Source organism: Oryctolagus cuniculus, chromosome 2, assembly GCF_964237555.1.
Source record: "Oryctolagus cuniculus chromosome 2, mOryCun1.1, whole genome shotgun sequence".
NCBI lineage: Eukaryota > Metazoa > Chordata > Mammalia > Lagomorpha > Leporidae > Oryctolagus > Oryctolagus cuniculus.
The window spans coordinates 43,362,517-43,377,919 of NC_091433.1; the positions used below are offsets into that span (position 1 = coordinate 43,362,517).

A 15,403-nucleotide genomic window follows, 5' to 3' on the forward strand; every position below is an offset into this window, starting at 1 on the left:
TTGCCCAGTAATTTGTGCATATGGGTTTGCTGTGCTCCTTTTGGAACCAGAGAGCAGGGTTTGTTTCAGGGACTGCGGGTTGCTGCTGCATGGGGAGTAGGTAGGGCAAAGATAAATAATGCTGCAAGGCCTTCTTCCCATTCGAAGTTGACTCTTGAGTCACTGTTGACTTGGTTGCTGTAAACCTTTGACTGCTTCCCAGAGTTCTGATAAAGTCCATACGATTCGGGCAGTTAGTGTTTGTTTTGTTTTGTTTTTTGATGTTTCAGGTGCAGGGGTGTGGATGGGCACTTGGAACTGCCTACCTTGACATTTTTCTGAGTCAGCCTGTCAGACTTTATTCTCTTGTTGTCGTCCATTTCAAAACTTGCAGAAAACATTTCCTTCTTCCACCTCTGCACATTGTGAAGATAAGAGATGCCCTGTTGCTTGTCAATCTGTTTTTCTCATCTCCCTAGCAGTCACCTCAGTTTTTGTTGTTCTGCTGTCAGTACACTTGTTACTTAAGTATTAGTGTTAATATTTTCTCTATTAAATATTAGATTAAATGCTAGGTTAAATATCATGTTCCTGGATTTAGGGTAGGCTTCTGTCCCAATACGCCTATTGTAAGCTGAGCAGATTGTTAATTGGAAATGTATTTCGTCCGCCTCACCTGCTGAGCACCATCTCTTAGCAACAGCAGACTGCAGAGTGCCGGTTGCTTCCTTTGCTGGCCTTGCTGGGCCCTGGGACTCCCTGTTGCTACTCAGCATCAGGAGACACTGCAGAACTGCCTATCGCTAACCTGGAAAAAGGTCAGCATGCAGAATGTGAAGTGTGTTTTCTTTATTGGCTGTGTGCTGCTTTTGTACCAATGAAAAGTTAAGAAACTATAAGTTGAACCATTGTAAGTCAGCAACCATCTGTACTAAATAAATATTTTTTTTTTTTTTTATTTAAAGAGCTTTGGTGCTGACTTAGTCCATTTGGGGTTCTGTAATGAAATACTACCACAGTTTGGGGTGCTTGTAAACCACAGATTTACTTTTTGTGGCTGTGGAGGCTGGGAAGTACAAGGTCAAGGGTTTGCAGAATTGGGAAGGGTTTGCTTTCCCTCGTGTGGATGAGTACCTTTTTTCCTATGTTGGGTCTTTTTTATAAAAGTAGCTGAGAGCATTGATCCCATTCATGAGGTGCCCATTTCCATGATCTAAATCACTTCCTTAGGCTCTACCTCCTAATACTGTCATCTTGAGGGTTAGGTTCTAACCTGGGTATTAGGGCATGTGTGGACACAGACATTCATACCATAGCAGGTGCCTTGTTATCTCTATGACATCTCTAGGCCATGTTTTTTCCCCATGCACTTTTTTTTTAATGAAATGCTGTTAATAGCTTTCTCTCTCTCTCTCTCTCTCTCTTTTTAAGATTTATTTATTTATTTATTTGAAAGGCAGAGTTACACAGAGAGGAGAGGCAGAGAGAGGTCTTCCATCTGATGGTTCACTCCCCAGTTGGCCGCAACGGTTGGAGCTGTGCCGATCCAAAGCCAGGAGCCAGGAGCTTCTTCCAGGTCTCCCATGTGGTTGCAGGGGCCCAAGGACTTGGGCCATCTTCTGCTGGATTTTCCCAGGCCATAGCAGAGAGCTGGATAGGAAGTGGAGCAGCCAGGACACGAACTGGTGGTATATGGGATGCCAGCACTGCAGGTGGTGGCTTTACCCGCTGCGCCACAGTGCCGATCTTCCCCATGCACTTCTGAAACGATCCAAGGCAATGGAAATATGGTGTTATAGTTGTTCATTTACTGACAAAACTGAAGTACAGCTTAAATAGTCTTATTTGATATTATGCATTTCTAGTCAGTTTGCAAATATGAAAAGTTATTCATTTGAAAGAACATTAAACAGTGATCACTGTACATGGCTTTTTAGGAATTTATTGCCCCTTCCTGTAACATGAGATGGTGTGTGACAGTTTATTGAGGAGACATTCTCATTATACATGAGCTAGAAATGACCATTTCAATGAGCTGGAGACCCTGGGATGCAAGAATGCAGAGAGTATTTTGGGTATTCCTTAGCTGCTTTTGTCCTAGATGAACCATTTTGGTACTGGATTGGGACTGACTGAATTTTTAGGAGAATAATCTAAGAGTTAAACCTGTTGCATTTATTCTGGAGACTGACCTGGGGAAAAACCCCAGGAAACAGTTACTAGTAAACTTTAATTTCTGTTGATAGACTCCAAGGATGGGTTGCCCAGGAGCCCCTGCCATTTCCCCAGCGACCCACCTTGCTTCTACCTTGTTTGTTCGGTGTAAACCAGAAACAACTTGGTTAAAAGTCCCCTGAAACCATAGAAGTTGGTGGTCCTGCACTTCACTGCTTCAGATGGGTATAGCCAAGCGGCTTGTTGGATTACTTACTATTGACATGTTGCTTTTAGAGGTTTTCTTGTATTCAAGGCATAGCTTAACCCTGACCTCACATTAGTGAGGTGAAATGGGAAGGTGGCAGGGAAGGCTCCCTCAGTTTACAGATGATAAAGAACGCTTCGGTGCCATGCTTTCTGCACTAAGTGTTGGTCCAGGAAACAGCTCTCCAGGTGTCCAAGGCTGATCTTCTATGTTACATCTGACAAGTGGATATTAAGAAATAGTGCTTAGAGAGGAGCACTGTGGTTAAAAGGTAACAGAGGAGAAAGGAAAGGGGATTGTCAGAATCAGAACCCCTCACTGTGCATGTGCATGTGTGTGTGTGTGCACATACGTATTACTGTGTCTGCATATGTCTGTATGGCTATTATATTTTGGCCATATACCTTATATTCTTTTTTAAATTAATTTATTTATTTGAAAGAGTTACACAGAGAGAAGGAGAGGCAGAGAGAGAGAGAGAGAGAGAGAGAGAGAGAGGGAGGGAGGGAGGGAGGGAGGGAGAGGGGTCCTGCATCCACTGGTTCACTCCCCAATTGGCTGCAACAGCCAGAGCTGTGCCGATCCGAAGCCAGGAGCCAGGAGCTTCCTCTGGACTTCCCATGTGGGTGCAGGGGCCCCAAGGACTTGGGCCATCTTCTGCTGCTTTCCCAGGCCATAGCAGAGCGCTGGATTGGAAGTGGAGCAACCGGGTCTCGAACCGGCATCCACATGGGATTTTGGCAATGCAGGTGGTGGCTTTACCTGCTGTGCCACAGCGCCAGCCCCCATACACCTTATATTCTAACTCCTGGTTCTTCTGGAAGTAGCAAAGCTTTTAAAACATTAACTTAATAAGAACCTCTTGAATTTTCACTTCAAACCCCTCCCCCACTTTTTTTCCCCTTTCTGAACTTTCATTTTCCCCACAGGACTCCCAGGGAAGAAGAGTTAGAAAAACATAAATGTAGGGGCAGTAAAACTGAGGGCAAAGGGCTAATGAGAGCTCTGAGCTAGTGCTGGGAAAGAGCTTGAACCCCAGGGCTAGAGAAAAGGAAAAAGGCTACAGTACCTAGAGTAATTGACCTCATTCATAGCATGACTGCTATGACACACAGTTGCAGAGTTAGATTTGTAAAGGATCAGAGGACTGTGGGCTCTGCTTGAGGCACTTTTCCAACCTCACTGCTGTATCTGAATCGAAGCCGAAGTCTGTGGGATGATTGGCTTTTTGACCGTGAATAGGCAGGCCCAGTAGGGAAGCAGGTAGGAAGCAGCGCGGGCCTGGTCATGGCCTCTTCTGCCCATTGTAGACAGAACAGTTGTATGCGGGAAGCCAGCACCGAGCGACTCTCCCAACTCACTTTCACGTTCCCGCTCAGAAGCGCACCTCTGGAACTCACCAAGGCAGTGGGGCTGAGGGATGCTTGTCTTTCTGATGTCTCTTTATACTTTTTTCCTGCGTGCGCTTTTCAATGAGAGCTTGGGCAGGGAGCACAGAGATTTAGGACAAAGTGAAATTTAAACCTTTTCTTTAGCTCTGTGGTCTTGAACAAGCTACTGAATTCTCTCTAGCCCTCTTCCTCAACTGGTAAATGAGATAACAATACTACATCCACCTCATAGGTAAAACACATTAGTTTATATTCATAGATAGTGCTTAACACAAAGTGCTGTATAAATGTTGCTGGAAACTTAAAAAATGAGCAATGGACTATGCAAAGAACAAAATTATATATTTTATTCCATCTAAATAATGGATTCCACTTTTTGCCCTTAGATTTTATTATGAGACTAGATTTTGTCATGGATAACTCTCTCTAGGAGATATAGGGAGATAGTTAAATATATGATCAAAGAAAGGCATGATATATGCAGACTTGGGTGGATTTTGTGAAACTTAGTAACAGGTCAAGCCTGAGAAATGACAATGATGACAAAAGACAGTCTGTCCATCGCATTATCCTTGCAGCTAAAATTATTTATTAGAATTAGACACATTTGGAAATGTATTTGTTAATCCATTATCCTGGGGAAAACAAGCCTTGCAGTACTTACTATTTACACAAAGCTATTTTTAAGACCCTCTCATATTTGAAAGAATGGTAGTTGGGGTTGACCCTCACAGAGTATGGTTTTATATTTTATAATAACTTTTGTTGTTACATTTATTGATTTATGTCATTGTAAGTGGCTCTGATTTTATTAGAAAATAATTTTGGTTTTATCACTTGCTTTTGGTGTGGTATTACATGAGTTTATGTAAAGGGTTCTAGTTGCCCTGGTTTCATGTGCAGGGGGAACGGATTGCATAAAGTAACTTATTTCTTTTTGAAAAAGAACTGTTTTCTTTTTCCTTTTGTGATCTAACTGGACGCCTGGGTCCAGAAGGAGTGGCTGGACTGAGGAAGAGGTGAGAGATGAGTATCAAGTAGACACGTCTTTGATGTCACGATGCATCTGTTCTGTGTGGTTCTGCTGGGAATGGCCATTGGCTGCGAAGTCACTGGTAGTGGTTTAGCGAGTAGCTAAAACTGTTGTAACTCATTAGAGTTCTTGTTCTGGCTCCCAAGTGTCACTCAGACCATCTTAGAACTTAAGAGCTCATTGCTTTACTGGGTTAACCTCTAGATATTTTGTAGTAATGTTTAAAATTTTTAAGGTGATCAGAAGGTAGATTCTTTTATGTAAGTGACACACACACAACAGAAAAGTGCTTCATAATTCATGGAGAAGAAAGTATGTTCTGTGATTTTTCACTGCCAAATTATTGGAATTTTCTTTTTTTAAAAAATATTCGATTTACTTTCACTGCTGGTTCACTCCCCAAATGCCTGCAACAGCCAGGGTGGGGCCAGCCTGAAGTCAGGAGCCCAGAGCTCAGTCTGGGTCTCTCACCTGGTGTGACAGGGACCCTTAAGTACTTCGGCTGTCACCTGCTGCTTCCCATGGGATGCATTAGCAGGGAGCTGGGTTGGAAGGAGAGGATCTGGACAAACCAGCTACTCTGGTGTAGGACGTGGCTGTCCCAAGCAGCATTTTTTTTAATAGATTCTTAAAAAAAAATTTTTTTTGACAGGCAGAGTTAGACAGTGAGAGAGAGAGACACAGAGACAAAGGTCTTCCTTTTTCCGTTGGTTCACCCCCCAAGTGGTTGCTACGGCCGGCGCACTGCGCCCATCTGAAGCCAGGAGCCAGGTGCTTCCTCCCGGTCTCCCATGCGGGTGCAGGGCCCAAGCACTTGGGCCATCCTCCACTGCCCTCCCGGGCCACAGCAGAGAGCTGGACTGTAGTTCTTCTGGGCTGGAGGAGGAGGAGAGGCTTCTCCTGGGTGTACTCTGTGGAGGTGAATCGGCTCTCTAATTCAGTAGCGTCCCCACATGCAATATATCCTCCCCCCTGCCCCGCCCCAGTTGTCTATATCCTTAACTCTTGGATGCCGGTTTCTCTGCTCGCTCTCCTAAGACATTGTGGAGGCTTTCTCTTTTTTGACTTCTTTTTACAATTAAGTGTGTTTCTGCCTCAGCAAATAAAAATAATCTGATTATCTTGGGCCAATCACTTGGTTTCTGTTGCCACTGTTTGCACATATGATATATGATGGAGTCAGATTACTTTCCAGATGTGAATTTCTGGAAGTAGGATGAGATTGACCCTTTGGTAGGCCTTTTCTTGTTTTCTTTTTCTTTGTAATGTTGCATGGTGCTGTGTGTTTGCTCTGACGCGGGTCACTAAGCGCAGTGCCTCTTTTCCGAGGCAGGCTAACCTCTTACTCTTTAGCTTCCTTCTTTGTTAGTGAAGCCAATCAGAATTTTGAGTTGCAGTCACTTTGATATAGTTTAGTATGTACAATTATATGCATATATTAAATATTAAAGTATGAGCAATGATAAGAAAGATCCTCTCATCACTTCTAAAGGGACTTGCTAATCAGTAAGGTTTATGAGGGGTTTAAAATGCTGCCAGCTTTGTAAAGAGCTATAGGACCACTTAGAGTTTTCGCAACATAACTGGAAAGATAAAGACTTCTGAAATGAAAGAATGACCAGGTGCTGTGTCTTGTGCTGTAAGTGCAGTTCTGCCACAGAGTACAACCAAAATGCTTGCTTGTCCTCCTGTTTGCCGACAACTACCATAATGCCCAGGTTAGTGAAAAGGGTTGATGACAGTCTAGATTTGTAGAATTGCTATGAGCAAAGGCACTGGGTGGTAAACTAGGCTGATGGGGGTGGGGAGGGGAGAGAGTGAAGGGAGGATATGGGTGGCTCTGTGATTTGGACACCAAGTACCCTCTTTAAGGATTGGGAAATTTGCCAGTGTAAGTGGTGTGGGAAGATAACTTTAAACTCCAGCCAGAGGCATTTAGATTGGAGGCAAGGGGAGTATCTGTTCATAACAATAGCTTTTTCTTGAATTCCGTTTCATATCCTTGATTTCTTGAATTGAATTTCCCTTAGGTACTTTGACTGGATGGGGTCCTATTTGCAGTTTTGATCGGATTGATTTTTTTTTTTTAATTTTATTTGAAAGGCAGAGTTCGAGGGAGAGACAGAGAGAGATCTTCCATCCAGTGGTTCTCTCCCCAAATGACTGTGGCAACCTGGGCTGGTCAGGCTGAAGCCAAGATCCAGGAACTCAATCCTGGTCTTCCACATAGGTGCAGGGACCCAAGGACTTGGGCCATCTTCCATTGCTCCATTGCTTTCCCAGGCCTATAGTAGGGAGCTGGATGGGAAGTGGAGCAGCCGGGACTCTTGTATGAGATGCCAACGGCACAGGCAGTGGCTTAACCCGCTCTGCCACAATGCTGGCCCCTGATTGAAGGTTTTTTTTTTTAATATTTATTTATTTATTTATTTATTATTTATTTGAAAGTCATAGTTTCAGAGAGGAGAGGCAAAGAGAGAGAAAGGGCTTCCATCTGATGGTTCACTCCCCAGTTGGCCGCAACTGCCGGAGCTGTGCCCATCCAAAGCCAGGAGCCAGGAGCTTCTTCCGGGTCTCCCGTGTGGCTGCTGGGGCCCAAGGACTTGGACCATCTTCCACTGCTTTCCCAGGCCACAGCAGAGAGCTGGATTGGAAGAGGAACAGGCGGGACTAGCACCAGCGCCCGTATGGGATGCCGGTGCTTCAGGTCAGGGCGTTAACCCGTTGCACCACAGCGCCAGCCCCGGATTGAAGGTTTTAATGAGTCTCCTTCCCTTTGCTGTTTTCTAATCTCGGCATAACATTTTAGAATATGAAATTGGAAGGGTCCTTGGGGTTAATCTGATCCGCCCTCCTACCCAGTGCAGGAAGCACACCTTAGTTTTTGTAATGATTGTTCTGTTGCTGTAAACCATTTTTAAATGGAACACTTTACATTAGATTTCATTCTTGTGATAAAACCTGCCTTTCTTAGCTTTATCCAGAGCTCTACAGTCTTTTTCCATTTTCTAGATTTTTTTTGGATATTTGAAGACAGTTATGGTGTCTCCTTCTAAATTTTATTTTCTCCATCTAAATATTTTGCTTTCTCTTTGTATTTCAAGATTCCCCACCATTATTTTTGTCCATCTTTTTGTATTGCCTATCTTACTGAATAACCAGAATTGAACATAATACCCTTTTGAAAAATCAATTATGATGTTTGTAGCAGCAAAAACAGAAAGCTCCTTTTCATCTGGCTTAAAAAATGAGAATTTACTTTTTTCAATTCTGAGATAAACCTTTTCGTATTTGAACATTACTGAAATTGAGGTGTGTGGTACATTTAAGTAAAAGGCATGTCAGTTAGGTCAGCAGCCTTTTCTCTTGATGATTCATAAAGTAATGATGTGTCTTTCCATTGCTGAAACATGCTGTTATCTCAGATGGCCAGGGCTCTCGTTATTCCATGGCCACGGTCACAGTGAGGACCCAGTGTGGCCGATGTGCGTTTGGCTTGTCCTCCCCGGGTTGTGAGTCAGCTACAACGGTTCTAAGCATCAGATCAGCAGTCCACAGCATCTGAAGGCCAGGAGAGATAAGATTCCTCCTTTATGTCTTTTTTAAGAGTAAACAGAATTTCCAGATGCTGCCCCTCCTTGGTTAAGCTTGTCACACAGCCATTTCTAAGACAGTCAAGGGGAAGAAACAGGTGTTACCATTGTTGACTTATTGGTTCTCTGTCAGTGGTTCACAATTTGTGTGCACCAGCATCACCGTGTGTGTGTGTGTGTGTGTGTGTGTGTGTGTGTGGAGGGGATTGTGAAGACCGTTTGATTAGTGGGCTGGGGGTGAGGCCTGAGGATTTGCATTTCGCACAAGCCCCTGGTTGATACTGATTCTGCTGGGCCAGGAAATGAGATGGGTCCAGTGTCTCTGACAGCACAAGGCCACTTGGTAACCAGTCAAAGCCATGGCTGCATTTGTTAGCAAGAAGTGAGCTCTAAATCCATGTTCTTCTCAGGTGTTGTAACACACTGAAATGTAGTTGTTACCGGCGGGTTGTCCAGAATGTCTTATTAGCAGTATGCTAAATTTTGAGAATGATACTTATATCATATACAGTTGATCAGGTAGACTGAAGATGAGATTTGTTCCTCCGATGTGCTTTCTGGTGGGGCAGAGGGAGGGTCCCTAGTCAATGATGACAGAGAATTGGGCACACCTGTGGTAACACGTGCATGCAGTGCACATTGAAGATAGCTGATGTATAGCACCTAACCTGAATGTCAGACTAAATCCCTGCAGGAGCTGCTGTTATGTCCACTTTCCTAAACGAGAAACTGAGGCCCCAGTAATTTGCCCAGTGTCGTACCATTGCTTAGTGGTAGAGCTGGGTTTCAGAATATGCAGTGGCCTCACAGCCCATACTTTTTTGTTTGTTTTCTTTTTTAAAGATGTATTTATTTATTTTAAAGTGAGAATTACACACACAGAGACACTCTTCCATCTGCTGGTTCACTCCCTAGATGACTGCAGTGGCTGGGGCTGGGGACTTGTGGAGCGGTGGGGACTGGAACCGGCACCCATATAGGATGCCAGCACTGTAGGCGGTGGTTTAACATGCTGCGCCACAACGCTGGCCCCGTAGCTTGTGCTTTTAACCATCCGTTCCACTGTATGCCATCAGGCTTCTGTAAGAAAGGTGAGGCTGAGAGGTTCATTCTGTGTTTTCAGCTTGTGTGCAGAAGAGAGGGATTAGTGTTCTTGTAATTCCTCCCTCCCACTGTGATTCACTTCTACATATATTTGTGCCATTGATTCCTTTGAATGTAAGTGTGAAACTTAAAGCATTACGGTGACTGTGTGAGGTTTCGGTATCTATGCATTTTATAGAGAGGAGGGAGTAGAGACCTGCTGTTGTCGAATGTTAGGGTGTGGAGGTAAATTTGCTTTGGGAGAGGGATTATGTTGGTCACCGTCTCCATGGCAAGTGATGACTTCAGTACACAGGTTTTTAGTTGCTCCAGAATTGTGGGGAGAACTAAGAGTCCTTGAGGCCAAGCCCCCACACACAGACAGGAGAGCTGGGCCGCCTCGCTTCTTGCTGCACGTTGCTTAGTCCTTTCCGCCTGGCCGTCCTGAGACACTTGCCTGGTTCTCTTGCTTGAGGCTTTGTGGGAGTTCCTCATTTGCCTGTACTCTCATTCCTCCTCTCTCCTTGGCTCATGTTTATCCCTCTGGCCTCATTCTAAATTTTATGTTAAAAACTTTCCTGCTTTCCTGCTGTAATCTTGCAGAGATATATAGATATCTCTGCTGCCTGCTTCCATTGTCCCCGCATTCCCCCTGTCCTGGTACCTGATTGTTAGTTAGTGCTTAGTAGGTTGCCTTTCCCTACTCCTCACTGTGCCCTATTACCTTGCTCCATGTGGTAGTGAGTTGGGTGATTCACATTTGGAAAGTCATTGATTGTGCTTTGGGAGCTTCATTATCAAGAAATAGATGCCAGTCACTGACTTCTAAGTTGTAATGTGTAATTTTTGTAATTATAATGAGCTTAGCAGATTTATGCTTTTGTTTGAATTAACACCCTTTATAATATGTCTAATGTAACTTAAGATCGAGCAGTTGGTCTCTTTGCTAAATTCTTTCAAGTTTGGATAGTAGTGATCTGAGAGGTTGTAACTAGAGAAAAAGACTCTTAAAAAAATCAAACTTGCTTTTGAGTAATTTTAGGTTGACAGAAACTTTCCATATACTCCTTGACCAGTTTTCCCCATGGTCAGCGTCTTCTGTTACCCTGGGGCATTTGTCTAAACTTAGAAACTAACATTGCTAGGGTCTGCTCTGTGGTGCAGCAGTTTAAAGCTCTGGCCTGCAGTGCCAGTTTCCTGTATGGGCGCTGGTTTGAGTCCCGGCTGCTTCACTTCGAATCCAGCTCCCTGCTAACGCACGTGGGAAAGCAGCAGGTCCTTGGGCCCCTGCACCCACGTGGGAGACCTGGAAGAAGCCCCTGGCTTTAGCCCAGCTCCAGCTGTTGCAGCCATTTGGGGAGTGAACCAGCAGATGAAAGACTCTCTCTCTCTCTCTTTCTCTTTCTCTGCCTCTGCCTCTTTGTAGTGACTTTCAAGTAAATAAATAAATATTAAAAAAATAAAAACATTACTGCTTGACTTGACTTTGCTGGACCTCATCCGTTTTCCTATTCATGTCTTCTCTCGGTCCCCAGCGTGCAGTTCACCACGCATCTTACTGTCATGTAGTCTCCCCTGGACTGTGACAGTTTCTCAGTCTGTCCTTGTGGTTCGTAACCTACTAGTTTTGGGAAAGACTGGTCGGGTGGTTTGTCGAACGTCCCCCAATTTGGATCTCCCTGTCATTCACCTCATGATTAGACTGCAGTTATGGTTATGGATGTTTGGGAAAATAGCCCAGCCGTAAAGTGCCCTTTGCGTCACGTTGTATTAAGGGATGTGTGATCGTTACATGACGTGTGGGTGAGGTTAATCTCCATCACTTGGTTAAGGTGAGCTTGGCCAGTCCAAGGTACTCTTTTCCCCTTTCTCCACTCTCCTTTTTGGAAGCAAGCCCCTCAGTCCAGTCCCCCTCCAGAGCCGTGCGTAGGTGTGATCTGGTGATGGAACGCCACCTCCTGGAGTGGGAAGTTCAAGTTATTTAGGGTTCTCCTGTGAATAAGACTCATGTTTTTTCTTGCCTCCAAATAGATGTTTTTACTTATCACTGTGTACTTTGTAGAATGTTGATGACAGTTTTTTTTTTTTTTTTAAAGATTTATTTATTTGTTAGGAAGAGCTACAGAGGGAGAGGGAGGAGGAAGAGAGAGAGAAGAGAGAAAGGGAGATGGAGATCGATCTTCCATCTGCTACTTCACTCCCCAAATGGCTGCAATGGTCAGGACTAGGCCAGGCTGAAAGCCAGAAGCCAGGAACTGCATCCGGATCTCCTACAGGGGTAGCAGGGGGTCCAAGTACTTGGGGCCATATGTTGCTGCCATCTCAGGCACATTAGCATTAAATTTAACAAGGAGCTGGATCAGAAGTGGAGCAGCCAGGACTCGAACAATGCCCATATGGGACACTGGCACTGAAGGTGGTGGCTTTACCCACTGTGCCACAGTGCTGGCCCCTGGGGGGCAGTACTTTTTAACTTCTTTGGAATCACCCTCCCTTTTGGGAATTGCTATAGAGTTTTTCTCCAAAGACATTAGGATACACAGAGTTCCTGTATGATTTTAGGAGTTTTCCAGCTCTTTGAAGTTCCTAGGGCTTCAGCTAAGAGATTACTTTCCTTCCAGTCGTTGAGCTCAGTTGAGGAGACAGGCAGTGAGGAAGTGGAGCCCTGCCTGTTGCCTCCTGTTAGGAAGCTCTGTGCAAAGTTAAGGCAGCAGTTTTACTTTGGGTGCGAGTATAGAAAAAGCTACAGAGAGGGGATGTTACTTGAATTTGTTCTTTATGACTGAGAAAAAGTTAAATCAACACAAGGGGGCCCTCGGCCTGTGACACTGGCATCCCACATGGGCACTGGTTCGAGTCCTGTCTGCTCCACTTTCAATCCAGCTCTCTGCTATGGCCTGGGAAAGCAGTAAGAGGTGGCCCACATACTTGGGCCTCCACACCCACATGGGACACCTAGAAGAAGCTCCTGGCTCCTGGTATCCGATGGGCTCAGCTATCTGTTGTGGGCATTTGGAGTGAACCAGTGGATGGAAGATCTGTCTGTCTCTTCCTTTCTCTGTAACTCTGCCTCTCAAATAAATAAAATCTTAAAAAAAAATCATCAAAAGGTTGGGAAAGCATTCTTACTATATACAACAAAACCAGCAAAGACTTAGGCTCAAGTGCCTGGCTTGTTTTCAGATGTTTTGGAGTTGGTTGAAGACTGATCTTGCCACAGCAAAAAGTGAAGTGAGAGGTGGGCTGGATATAAAATTAGGGCTGGGGGAGGTAGGAGAAGGCACTGAGTGGAAAGAGAATCAGATAAACTTCTCAGTTTGTGCATTTTAAAGTATTTAATTGACTAATAATTTTATACATAAATTATTTTCATCTTTAGTTTTATGTCTCAGTAATTTACTGCTTGCATCTTATATGCATGAATTAAGGAGTGAGGAGGAGGTGAAGAAGTGCAGAATAGGAGGTTTTCTGTGAATGGGTTTGAGGAGAGAACCAGAAGAAAGTGTGGGGGTCCAGAGCAGTTTGTTTTGCTTTCCGTGGGGAGAGAGTTGCCTGTGTTTAAATAGCAGGGGTGGTCTCAGTAGAAGGCTCCTGGCAAGGTGGAAAGGTTGTGCCACTGCATTAGAGAGGAGGCAGATGTGATTGCGGGCGCATTTAATTGCTAGTGTGCAGTGACTGTAGAAGGCTAGGCTTGTATAAAAGTTACGGTCGGCTTACGGTTCACCTGTGGCCTGAACTGCCATCTTTCTGTTGCTTTACTCAGTTTCTTCAATTAATGTATTTGAGGTACTTGCCAAGGTATGGTGATAGAAGAGAGTCAGAGTCCAGGACACAGAGCAAAAACATAAAAGGATCAAAAATACTACAGTTCTTTCTCCTGCTTTGGGCTGCAGGATTTAGCCAGAGTAGTCTAGCTTCATGAGTATTTTTAGGGTGCTTGGAGAAATGAAGTTAGGGTCTGTGATAGTTTATTTTGTTAGTTTTCTCTTAAAAAACTTATTTAATGTGTTTGAGAGGCAAGAGGACTGGGAGAGGGAGCAAGAGAGCAAACGAGCGAGCAAGCTTCCGTGTGCTGGCTAATTCCCCAAATAGCTGTAACAGCCTAGGGCAGGAGCCAGGAGCTCAGTCTGGGTCTCCCGCATCGGTGGCAGGGACCCAGATCCTGGAGCCATCACCTGCCACCTCCTTGGGATGCACACTCACAGGAAGCTCCAGGATGGGGCGCGTCGTCTTCAGTGTTGTCCCCACCCCTCCGCAGTTTCTCCTTTAGAAATGAGCTCAGCGGTGCCTGCACTGAGTGAGTGCCCGCTTGAGTCTTCCTTGCTCTCGACAATTTTACCCATAAGCTACAAAGAAGACTAATTCTTAGGGTGACCTCTTTTTCTTTTCTTTTAACTTAGACCAGTGTTAATTTCTATTCTGATAGATTCTATTTAAAGGAATTGAACCTTTTATGAGGAAAATTATTCCTAAATAAAGCATTAAAATTTAGCACATGTTTGAACATAAGTTTGACCTCATGCTTAACAAAAGGAGGTTTTACTTGTAGTCGTAAAGCCCTTTGGCCATGGCATTAATTGACTTTGGAAATTAATTTAAAATGAGACTTCATTACACAGTGCATCTGTATTTTTTTTCTTCTTCTCTAAATCCTTAGTGAAATCATAGGCTCCTCACTCAAAATATTCAAGCTATATAGTGAAGTGTTATTGTTGAAAAACTATTATTGGATTAAAAATGAGCAGTGCTCACTTTAAAGAAACATTTTTCCCTCGAAGAGATGTATAATTTGGGACATGCTCAGGCTGACTTGCCCCAAGTGGTGGAGTTGGAAGCATACCAGGGGATTCCAATTCAATCCCATCGAGGTGGCATGTACCAATGCCATCTCACTGTTCCAGGTGATCAGTTTCAGTTCACAGTTGGTCATGGTGAAGGGACTGGGAGTCAAAGGGAGCACATAGACAAGTCTAGTACCTGCTAACGCTAACTGATGGAGTAAATAAAGGGGAGAGTGATCCAACATGGGAAGTGAGATACTCAGCAGACTCATAGAATGGCAGATGTCCTAAATAGCACTCTGGCCTCAGAATCAGCCCTAAAGGCATTCGGAGCTGGCTGAAAAGCTCATGAGAGTATTTCAGGCATGGAAAGCCAAGACACTCTGGCAAAAGATCTCTGCGAGTGAGATCCCAGTGGAAAGAACAGGTCATCAAAGAAGGAGGTACCTTTCTCTGAAGGGAGGAGAGAACCTCCACTTTGACTATGACCTTGTCTAAACAAGATAAGAGTCGGAGAACTCAGAGGGCTTCCATAGCCTTGGAAACTCATGACTGGAGCATAGGGAGATTACTGATGCCATAGACAGGAGTGTCAATTGGTAAAGTCAACAACAGGAGTCACTGTGCACTTACTCCTCATGTAGGATCTCTATCCTTAATGTGCTGTACATTGAGATTTAATGCTATAACGAGTACTCAAACAATATATTTCACTTTGTGTTTCTATGGGTGTGTAAACTGTTGAAATCCTTACTTAATGCATACTAAACTGATCCTCTGTAAAAAAAAAAAAAAAAAAAAAAGAAATTATCAATTCCCAACTTGACTCTCACTGGGATTAAACATGACAATAGGTCTGCTCTGATTTCATCATCATTTAAAAAAATCATCTATTATTTTTCACTTTATGTTTCTGTGTGGGAGCAAACTGTTGAAATCCATACTTAATGTATACTAAGCTGATCTGTATATTAAGATAATCGAAAATGAATCTTGATGTGAATGGAAGGGGAGAGGGAGTGGGAAAGGGGAGGGTTGTGGGTGGGAGGGACGGTATGGGGGGGAAGCCATTGTAATCCAGAAGTCGTACTTTGGAAATTTATATGCATTAAATAAAAGTT

The 15,403-nt window shown here is 44.0% G+C and overlaps 1 protein-coding gene across 1 annotated transcript in view; it reads left to right on the plus strand.

Annotated features, from left to right (window-relative positions):
• The window catches only part of XKR6 (XK related 6), a 333,364-nt gene that overhangs the window by 34,800 nt on the left and 283,161 nt on the right, over positions 1 to 15,403 (plus strand). The window lies entirely within an intron of this gene.